Raw genomic sequence first — 9,000 nt, forward strand, 5'->3', positions numbered from 1 at the left:
GATCTTCAGATGAGGAGGAAACTCAGAATAAAAGATAAAAACTAAAAGATGAAGTGGACAGAGAGAAAGTTCAGAAACAAATGGGATGTTTCACTGAGCAACGTCTGACATTAGATTATCTACTACTCTTAATCCAATGACCTGAGAAGAGACGAGAGGACGAGGAGACAAAAGGATGAAGGGGCGAGATGACGAGGAGATGAGTTAACTGATACCATCTTCCAAAGATAAATTTAAAGAATCAGTTTCATGACCTGAACTCACATTCTTTATAACTGTTATATTGTAAATTATATTTTTTCATTGTTGTATTTCAGATTTAAAAACAAGCTTAAACAAATTCTGACTTTTCATTCTAGTTTTTTGTCAAATGTAAATTCTTTCAGACAATAAGAGTCAAACGTGTGAAGATGTGAAGACTTACTTTTTATTAACATACCACACATAATAATAACTGATATCAAATGATTTTTTTTACATCCAAGTAAAACTGGATAATAACTAGAATGAATGAGTCACTTTGTGTAAAATTAGATTTACTGAAGTTAATTTATTGTTTTCTTCTTAATTTGATTTTCCAGAACAAATTTGTAATCAAACCAGATTCTTAGAAATAAATATAAAAAGTTCCAACGCGTGTCCTGTGACAGCAGCTCAGAAATCATTTTCCTCAGAAGATTCAGTGTGACATGAAGAGACGTGTGCACGTGGACTCCGCATGTTCCTGCTGCTTGTTCGCTGAGCAGCTTTGAAGTAGAAACATGCTGAGGAGCAGAAAATCCACGGAGAGAATCTAACAACGGCGTCGCTCAGGATTCAGTCGCTACTCAAAGCGCTCGAGTTGAAAATTAACGTGGACGATGGAAAACCTGAAACTCAGCAGAGTGAAGTTTATTGTTGGAACATGATGAAGGCGAGAGCAGCGGAAAACGACGAGCTCCGACAGAAACAGAACTCTAAACTGTTTTAAACTCAAAGACACAAAATCATCCTACTGTGAGAAACACAAACAGCTGATTGAAGCAGCAGATGTGCACGTTTACAGCACAAGCAACACAAAGTGTAAAATTATAACAGACACTGACTCACAAACTCACTATGGACTAAAACCTCAGGTCAAACCTCCAGTGTCTGTTGTCATAACAGGAAAGAAGGTGAGCGGACGACCGCGGACGACCACACACACACACACACACACACACACACACACACACACACACACACACACACACACACACACACACACACACACACACACACACACACACACACACACACACACACACACACACACACACACACACACACACACACACTTTGAAAACTGTTTAAACAGAAGCACAACAAATTTTCACCTGATTATGTTGTTGAGAGAAAAACACAGCTGATTATTTATCTCAGTGTTTGGTCTCCACCACCTCCTTAAGGAGGTGTGATCTGTTACTGATTAACCTGAAACTTCTCAGTCTCTGCACGCCATTACCCAGCAGCCCCTGCAGGGCGGCTCACTAACAACCACAACCACAACCTCACACACACACACACACGCACGCTGAGCTACCTGTGGACTTTCTGATTGGTTGGAGCTTCCTGCTGAGCCTTGATCTGATTCGCCCTCTGACTCTCTCACGTTTGCCGCTCGCTCTCGGAGAGGAAATTGTTTCTTCTGTTTCCTAAAGAGAACAAACTTGTGACCCCGAGCAGGAAACAGGAAGTGGGTTTGAGGTCACTGCGGACATGCTTTATGTGGATGTCTCTAACCGGTCCTGCAGGGGGTGCTGCTGAGGTCAGTTAAGACTGCACAATTTTCACCACGATGGTTTCTTTAGTGAGATAAAAACATATGAAACAAACAAGTGATTTTATAAAAATCTCTGTCAATCATATCTTTTGAGATTTTTCCTGAAGATTAACTCCATCCGCCAAGTGGGGAGTAGGTAATGAGGGAAATATTTTGGGTGAACTATCCCTTTAAGGACAGAGGATGTTGCACCTTGTTAAGATCTATGAGACAAACTGTGATCTGTGAATATGGGCTGTACAAATAAAATGTGATTGATAACAAGCTTTGGGTTGTTGGGGGGGAGATGGTGGGAGGAGTTAATGAAGGCGTTAATGTGTCACAATGTGACAGTGAAGGAGACACTTGATGATTCAAATCATTCTAAAAACTCTGATCAGGTGATTCCGTCTGTTCAAACATTAAAACTGTGAAAACAATCACAAAAATAATGAAATAACAGAAGAGCGACTGTAATAACAAATAAAAACGTGTCTTTATCTTTTCACCATTGTTCACAAGTCACAGAAACACGTCGGAGTGTCGGAGTCCACAAAACACTCCTGGAGTCTCAGGGGTAAACAGCGAACTTTCATTTCTAGGTGAACTATCCCTTTAAGTAGTCTGAGGTAGTTTACCGCGTGGTCCAGCAGAGGGCAGTCACTCTCAGAAAAGTAAGTCAGTGATGTTACATTGTTTTGATGTGAAAATGGAGGGGGCGCTACTTTTATTGTAAACGACAAAATAACGAACAAAGATACGAATGTTTGTCGACTTTGTTCAAAGCAGATGTTTTATTCTTAAACAAAGACAAATCTCTGAGCTAACCTGTTAGCAGCACCGGAGATAAACCCCTAACCTCTAGTGCGAAGCTAACAAACAGAGGACACGTCAAGGACCGGACGTGTCCTAATAACGTCTGATTAATGTTGGTGTTGTTAACGTGTAAAGTGAGGCAGGTCAGTGGGGGAGGGGCAGCGGGGTAATACAGCTCAGTACAAGGTCATGTGATGAAAACATGTTTATATGAATGAATCCAGTTTATTTTTTCTGCAGTAAAAACACTTAAATCTGCTGCTGCTCATTAACACTAAGGATTAAACACACTAATCCAACACATGCAGACTCACACAGCTTGAGTGTGAATGTGCTACATCCGTCATGCACATGTTTGGAGGACACACACACACACACACACACACACACACACACACACACACACACACACACACACACACACACACACACACACACACACACACACACACACACACACACACACACACACACACACACACACACACACAGTAAATGTGATTGTCGCAGTGTTCCTCAAACACTCGACATTTACACAAGGAAACGGAACCTGGTGGCAGCGGTGAGCTCGCTGACAGAACAGTTTGACAACAAGACATCACAAGCTCAAATTCCTCACATTTGCAAACTGTTTTCAGCGCCACTGTGAAATCTCAACATCTATATCGCAGCCTGCGTCTTATCAGCAGCTGGAGACACTGGAGAGGACGTGGACGCTCCGTCAGCGCTCAGCCGTGAACGCCAGGTTACGACCTGCCGTCCTCACGGGGACATGTGCTCACGTAGCAACTGTTTAACATGGCCGCCCAGATCTGAAGAGAGCAGCTGACACAAAGAATGTTAATTCTTGAACACAAACGACAAAAGTATGTAGACGCTCCGTCATGGAAACACATTCGTTTTTCAGTTCAGGATTAAATCTTCCTCTTTTTCTATCGGTACCCAGATCTTAGGATTCTGGTCTAATGTGGAACCGAGTTTCGGTTCCTAAAAAAGCTACATTTAATAGGCCACGTATATGGAAGCACAAAGCATCGTGGGAAACATGTCGACCTCCAGCTTGCTCTAAACAAACTCCATCCATCTTCATCTCTGACAAAATTACCAGAGACCTGGGGGATCTGAGGGGCGAGAAAGCATGGAAGAGACAGAGATGGGGAAAGAGAGAGAGGGGGCAGGAGTGTGTTTGGAATAAGTGACAGGACCAAACTACACAAACTGAACACACACAGAAAACCAACACACAATCAGTCAATCAAACAACAACGAAGAAGAATAATCAGTGAGATCCTGTATGTCGAAGAGAAGTGTGCGTCTGTTGTTAGTTTGTGTCTGTTCTTATTGTGCGTCTGAGGAGATCAAGGTTAAAGTGATTGATCCGGATTCATGATCTGACATCAATTAATAACTAATAATATTAATGGCTTATATTTATATAGCGCCTTTCAGGGGACCCAAGGACACTTTACATGTTTTGTGAGGACAAAACAGTTGAGAAAAGTAATAATACAAGTACAGGACAGGATAGAATTTAGCAGCAGGGCGGAGCATTAACAGAGGCCAAAGGCCTTAGTGAAGAGGTCGTGCTTGAGGAGTTTTTTGAAAATGTCGAGAGATTCAGCGTTGTGTAGTTCAGCAGGTAGAGAGTTCCAGAGGGTGGGGGCTGCGACACAGACGGCTCTGTCTCCAAAAGTTCGTAATTTGGTGTTGGGGATGGACCGTAACCTTCTGAGTGGAGTGTAGGGTTGGAGGAGGTCGGTAAATATGGTGGGGACTAAATAAATGTGTCACACACACACACACACACACACACACACACACACACACACACACACACACACACACACACACACACACACACACACACACACACACACACACACACACACACACACACACACACACACACACACACACACACACACACACACACACTTCAGAAGAAGTGGTCTGGGTCAAAGTGAACCTGGTTGTTGGTTTGCAGTGAAAACACTTTTTAGGAGAGCTTGACTTTTGGACCAATCACAGGAAGTAGAGACAGCATTAAACAATAGAAGAAGAAGAGGAAGCAGCTGCAGTCTTCACCTCTGACGATATAATGTTTGAACCACGAGGACGTTCATTTGGTGCATTTGAACTAGTGTGAAGTACTGTAATGTTCTGGAAGCTGGTGAAAGGAGAACTCAGGCAGCAGCTGATGTCTCATGCAGAAGGTTTTAATGTAGACTTGATGCATCAAGGAGACCAGAAGGTGAAACAATATACAAACGCTAACAGAGCAACATGAGCAACTGTCTCCACCAAGTCTGAAGATGTCTCCCACAGCCTCCCAGTATATCTCCCTCACCCTGCCTCACCCATGAAGGTCCCTCTCTCTGTTACATGGAGGTGTTTGCATCCTATTGGACAGTTCAGTGTAAAGTGTGTGTTCATGAATCACATTGTGTCCTCACGTCTGGTCACTGGTGAAACACTACAATGTCCTGTGGGTCCTTTATCTATAACCTGACCTGGGTTCTGCTTAGAGAGAGAAGGAGGATCTGTGGAACTAGACAGGCTCTATTCTCCTGTACAGATATGATGTGTAATATACAATATACATAATATATAGTGACATATACTGTAATGTGTGAGGAGGGTCAAAACTTCCTCAACAAGCATAAACAATAGAATAAGAAGCAGCTGCAGTCTTTATCTCGACGACATGTTTGAACCATGTGTCTAATGTTTCCTTATGGACGTGTGAGCCAAACATACAAAATGTAATTAATGATTCACACCTCCAGAGTTAAACATCAACAGCTGGTCGATTATCTGAGAATGAAAACTCCTTTCTTTGCATGAATAAAACTACAACTCCCACATCCAGACTGTAGTTTATATAAGTTGACTCAAATCATCTCCTGAGTTTTTGTGCAAACTCCTCAGTTTTCATCACATTGCATCAGCTTCACTTGTGTGTGCAATTTACACAAAAGTGTCAAGACGAGAGACGATGGATAGAACAGAAGGAGGAGAAGGGAAATGTAGAATCCCCACAGGTTTGTTTGTTTCAACACAATGTAGCACCTTGCAGCCACAGAGACGGGTGGGAACAGAGCGGAGAGGGAGCGGAAATCACACACACACACACACACACACACACACACACACACACACACACACACACACACACACACACACACACACACACACACACACACACACACACACACACACACACACACAACACACAACACACAGACTAAAGGTCTGAGAACTTCCCGTCATCTGCATCCCCTCTTTTTTTATCAGTGAGCACGACAACAACATACACAGACATGACCTGTGGGTAGAATCCAGAGAATTGTCTCCAGAGTGTCTCCAGAGTGTCTCCAGAGTTTCACACAGTAACAACGCAGCAGCAGGTTTTCTGATCGGGGTCAGGACTTGTTATTGATTTGTTTGAGAGACTGTGAATGTTATATATTGTACTTTTAAATTATATTCCTTCATTTCCTGCAAATTAACTTCCTGATAACAGACAAGATGTGCGCACACACACACACACACACACACACACACACACACACACACACACACACAGTGAACATAATAACAACATGTTGGAGGCTTTCACAGCGATGCAGCTAATCTCACTGAATAATTATCTTCCTGGCCACCGGGGACTCGCAGGTTATTGTGTCCAATGTTCACGCACACAATGGCGTGTGGGTGTTGGTTTATATTCTCTGTTGAAAACACACTGGTGAACTTTGACCTCTAAGTGACAATCAGGAATATACAGTAAATATGTATCAATGTCGGAAACATGTGAGGAACATGTACAATAATTGATTATGAGTCTTTATTAAAACACAGAGTGATCAAGTCAGGATTTCCTGTGACGATCTATAGAATCAGGACTGAACCTGATTCACAAATTACTTAATTAAATAAAGAATATTATAAACATTATTGGTAAATAATGGTAGAGCTGGTGCCTGAGACATCAGTCCTCTGCAGCGGCCATGTTGTGTCCTGTCAAAACTTGTGAGTTTGATGTGGAGCAAGAATAAATAACACAGGTACATGAGGATCACCAGGATCTCTTCTGGTTATGATCCGGATCAGACTCATTTATGATCCGGATCATAACCAGAGCTCAGGCAGGATCAGTCGGTCCTCAGAGGACCGGACACTCCCACAGAGCTCAGACCACACTGAGCGGACAGGACACGCTCCTTAAGCGTGTGCTGTTCACAGACAGCCAGTTGATTGATTGACAGCCATCAATCACAGCTGCAAGACAAGCGCATACGTTCAAAAAAGACACACACACACACACACACACACACACCTTTGCGTGTCTTCATGTCTCGGACACAGAGAGACACGCTCCCCGGGCTCCGGTCTCGGTCTCGGTCCCTCGGACCCGTTAATCCTCAACAGCTCCGGTTATTTCCACACAACAAACGAACCAAACCGGCGGAAAATCCTCCATCAGGCGTGTGTCGGTTCAGGTGTAATCTACCGAGGGAGCCGGACTCAGCACCGGAACCAGGACACAGGCCGGGACCAGCAGCGGGACCAGGACCAGGACTCAGGCCGGACTCGATGCTTCTTATTCGGCTTCTAATGACACAATGAGACGGCTCCGCTACAGACCACACCCTCAACATTATCATAACAGACTCCCCCGCAGCCAATCAGGGGGCGCTTCACCAGACTGACCCCGCCCCACTTTAGTATAAAATCACTGTGTTAAAAGAGAAATTGTTAATAAAGAAAAAATCCCATTTAATTATTGGTTCATTAGTTTATTTTAAAGGATACAAATATGTTTATTAAAATCATCTGAATGAAACAATTAAATCTGCAGTTTATAACATGAATAAATAGAAATACACAGAAATCAAATGAATCCTGTTTCTCTTCTCAGACACAATAATATTAAAATATCACACTTACTGTATCTGATAGAAAATATCCATTTAATACTAATACATTTAGAAATGAATAAAACCACAACATGTGCAGATGTGAACGTCATGACGACCTAGATCCATGTTGGTCCAGTTGGTCCAAAGTTCTGACAGGAACTAGGAGAGATCATATTACTGCTCTCAGCTTCTCTGCACTGGCTCCTTGTAAAACTCTGAACATCAAGATCCTGCTCCTCACATAGAAAGTCCTTCAAACCCTTCATATATCAAAGAGCTCATAACACTGTACTGTCCAAATAGATCACTGCACTCCCAAAACACAGGTTCTCTTGTGGTTCTAGAGTCTGTAAGAGCAGAACAGGAGGTAGAACCTTCAGCTACCAGGATCCTCTCCTGTGGAACCAGCTCCCACTCTGGGTCTGAGTCTGTAAGAGTAGAACGGGAGGTAGAACCTTCAGCTACCGGGCTCCTCTCCTGTGGAACCAGCTCCCACTCTGGGTTCTAGAGTCTGTAAGAGTAGAACAGGAGGTAGAACCTTCAGCTCCCAGGCTCCTCTCCTGTGGAACCAGCTCCCACTCTGGGTTCTAGAGTCTGTGAGAGTAGAACAGGAGGTAGAACCTTCAGCTCCCAGGCTCCTCTCCTGTGGAACCAACTCCCACTCTGGGTTCTAGAGTCTGTAAGAGTAGAACAGGAGGTAGAACCTTCAGCTACCAGGCTCCTCTCCTGTGGAACCAGCTCCCACTCTGGGTTCTAGAGTCTGTAAGAGCAGAACAGGAGGTAGAACCTTCAGCTCCCAGGCTCCTCTCCTGTGGAACCAGCTCCCACTCTGGGTTCTAGAGTCTGTAAGAGTAGAACAGGAGGTAGAACCTTCAGCTCCCAGGCTCCTCTCCTGTGGAACCAGCTCCCACTCTGGGTTCTAGAGTCTGTAAGAGTAGAACAGGAGGTAGAACCTTCAGCTCCCAGGCTCCTCTCCTGTGGAACCAGCTCCCACTCTGGGTTCTAGAGTATGTCAGAGTAGAACAGGAGGTAGAACCTTCAGCTACCAGGATCCTCTCCTGTGGAACCAGCTCCCACTCTGGGTCTGAGTCTGTAAGAGTAGAACGGGAGGTAGAACCTTCAGCTACCGGGCTCCTCTCCTGTGGAACCAGCTCCCACTCTGGGTTCTAGAGTCTGTAAGAGTAGAACAGGAGGTAGAACCTTCAGCTACCAGGCTCCTCTCCTGTGGAACCAGCTCCCACTCTGGGTTCTAGAGTCTGTAAGAGTAGAACAGGAGGTAGAACCTTCAGCTCCCAGGCTCCTCTCCTGTGGAACCAACTCCCACTCTGGGTTCTAGAGTCTGTAAGAGTAGAACAGGAGGTAGAACCTTCAGCTACCAGGCTCCTCTCCTGTGGAACCAGCTCCCACTCTGGGTTCTAGAGTCTGTAAGAGTAGAACAGGAGGTAGAACCTTCAGCTCCCAGGCTCCTCTCCTGTGGAACCA

The 9,000-nt window shown here is 44.2% G+C and overlaps 1 protein-coding gene across 7 annotated transcripts in view; it reads right to left on the bottom strand.

The window, feature by feature from the left end:
- Nucleotides 1-7,207, bottom strand: part of LOC117770786 (semaphorin-6D-like) — a 34,449-nt gene extending 27,242 nt beyond the window's left edge. For 5 of the 7 annotated variants that reach the window (XM_034600507.1, XM_034600501.1, XM_034600505.1 and 2 more), the window contains exon 1: nucleotides 6,936-7,207. The gene's annotated coding sequence lies outside the window, so the exon portion shown is untranslated. Of the gene's footprint in view, nucleotides 1-1,561; nucleotides 1,707-6,935 lie in introns of those variants that run through there. The other 2 variants (XM_034600503.1, XM_034600504.1) reach the window with 2 other exon arrangements.
- Nucleotides 7,208-9,000: the final 1,793 nt, after the last annotated feature.

Source organism: Hippoglossus hippoglossus, chromosome 11 (genome assembly GCF_009819705.1).
Source record: "Hippoglossus hippoglossus isolate fHipHip1 chromosome 11, fHipHip1.pri, whole genome shotgun sequence".
NCBI classification, from domain to species: domain Eukaryota; kingdom Metazoa; phylum Chordata; class Actinopteri; order Pleuronectiformes; family Pleuronectidae; genus Hippoglossus; species Hippoglossus hippoglossus.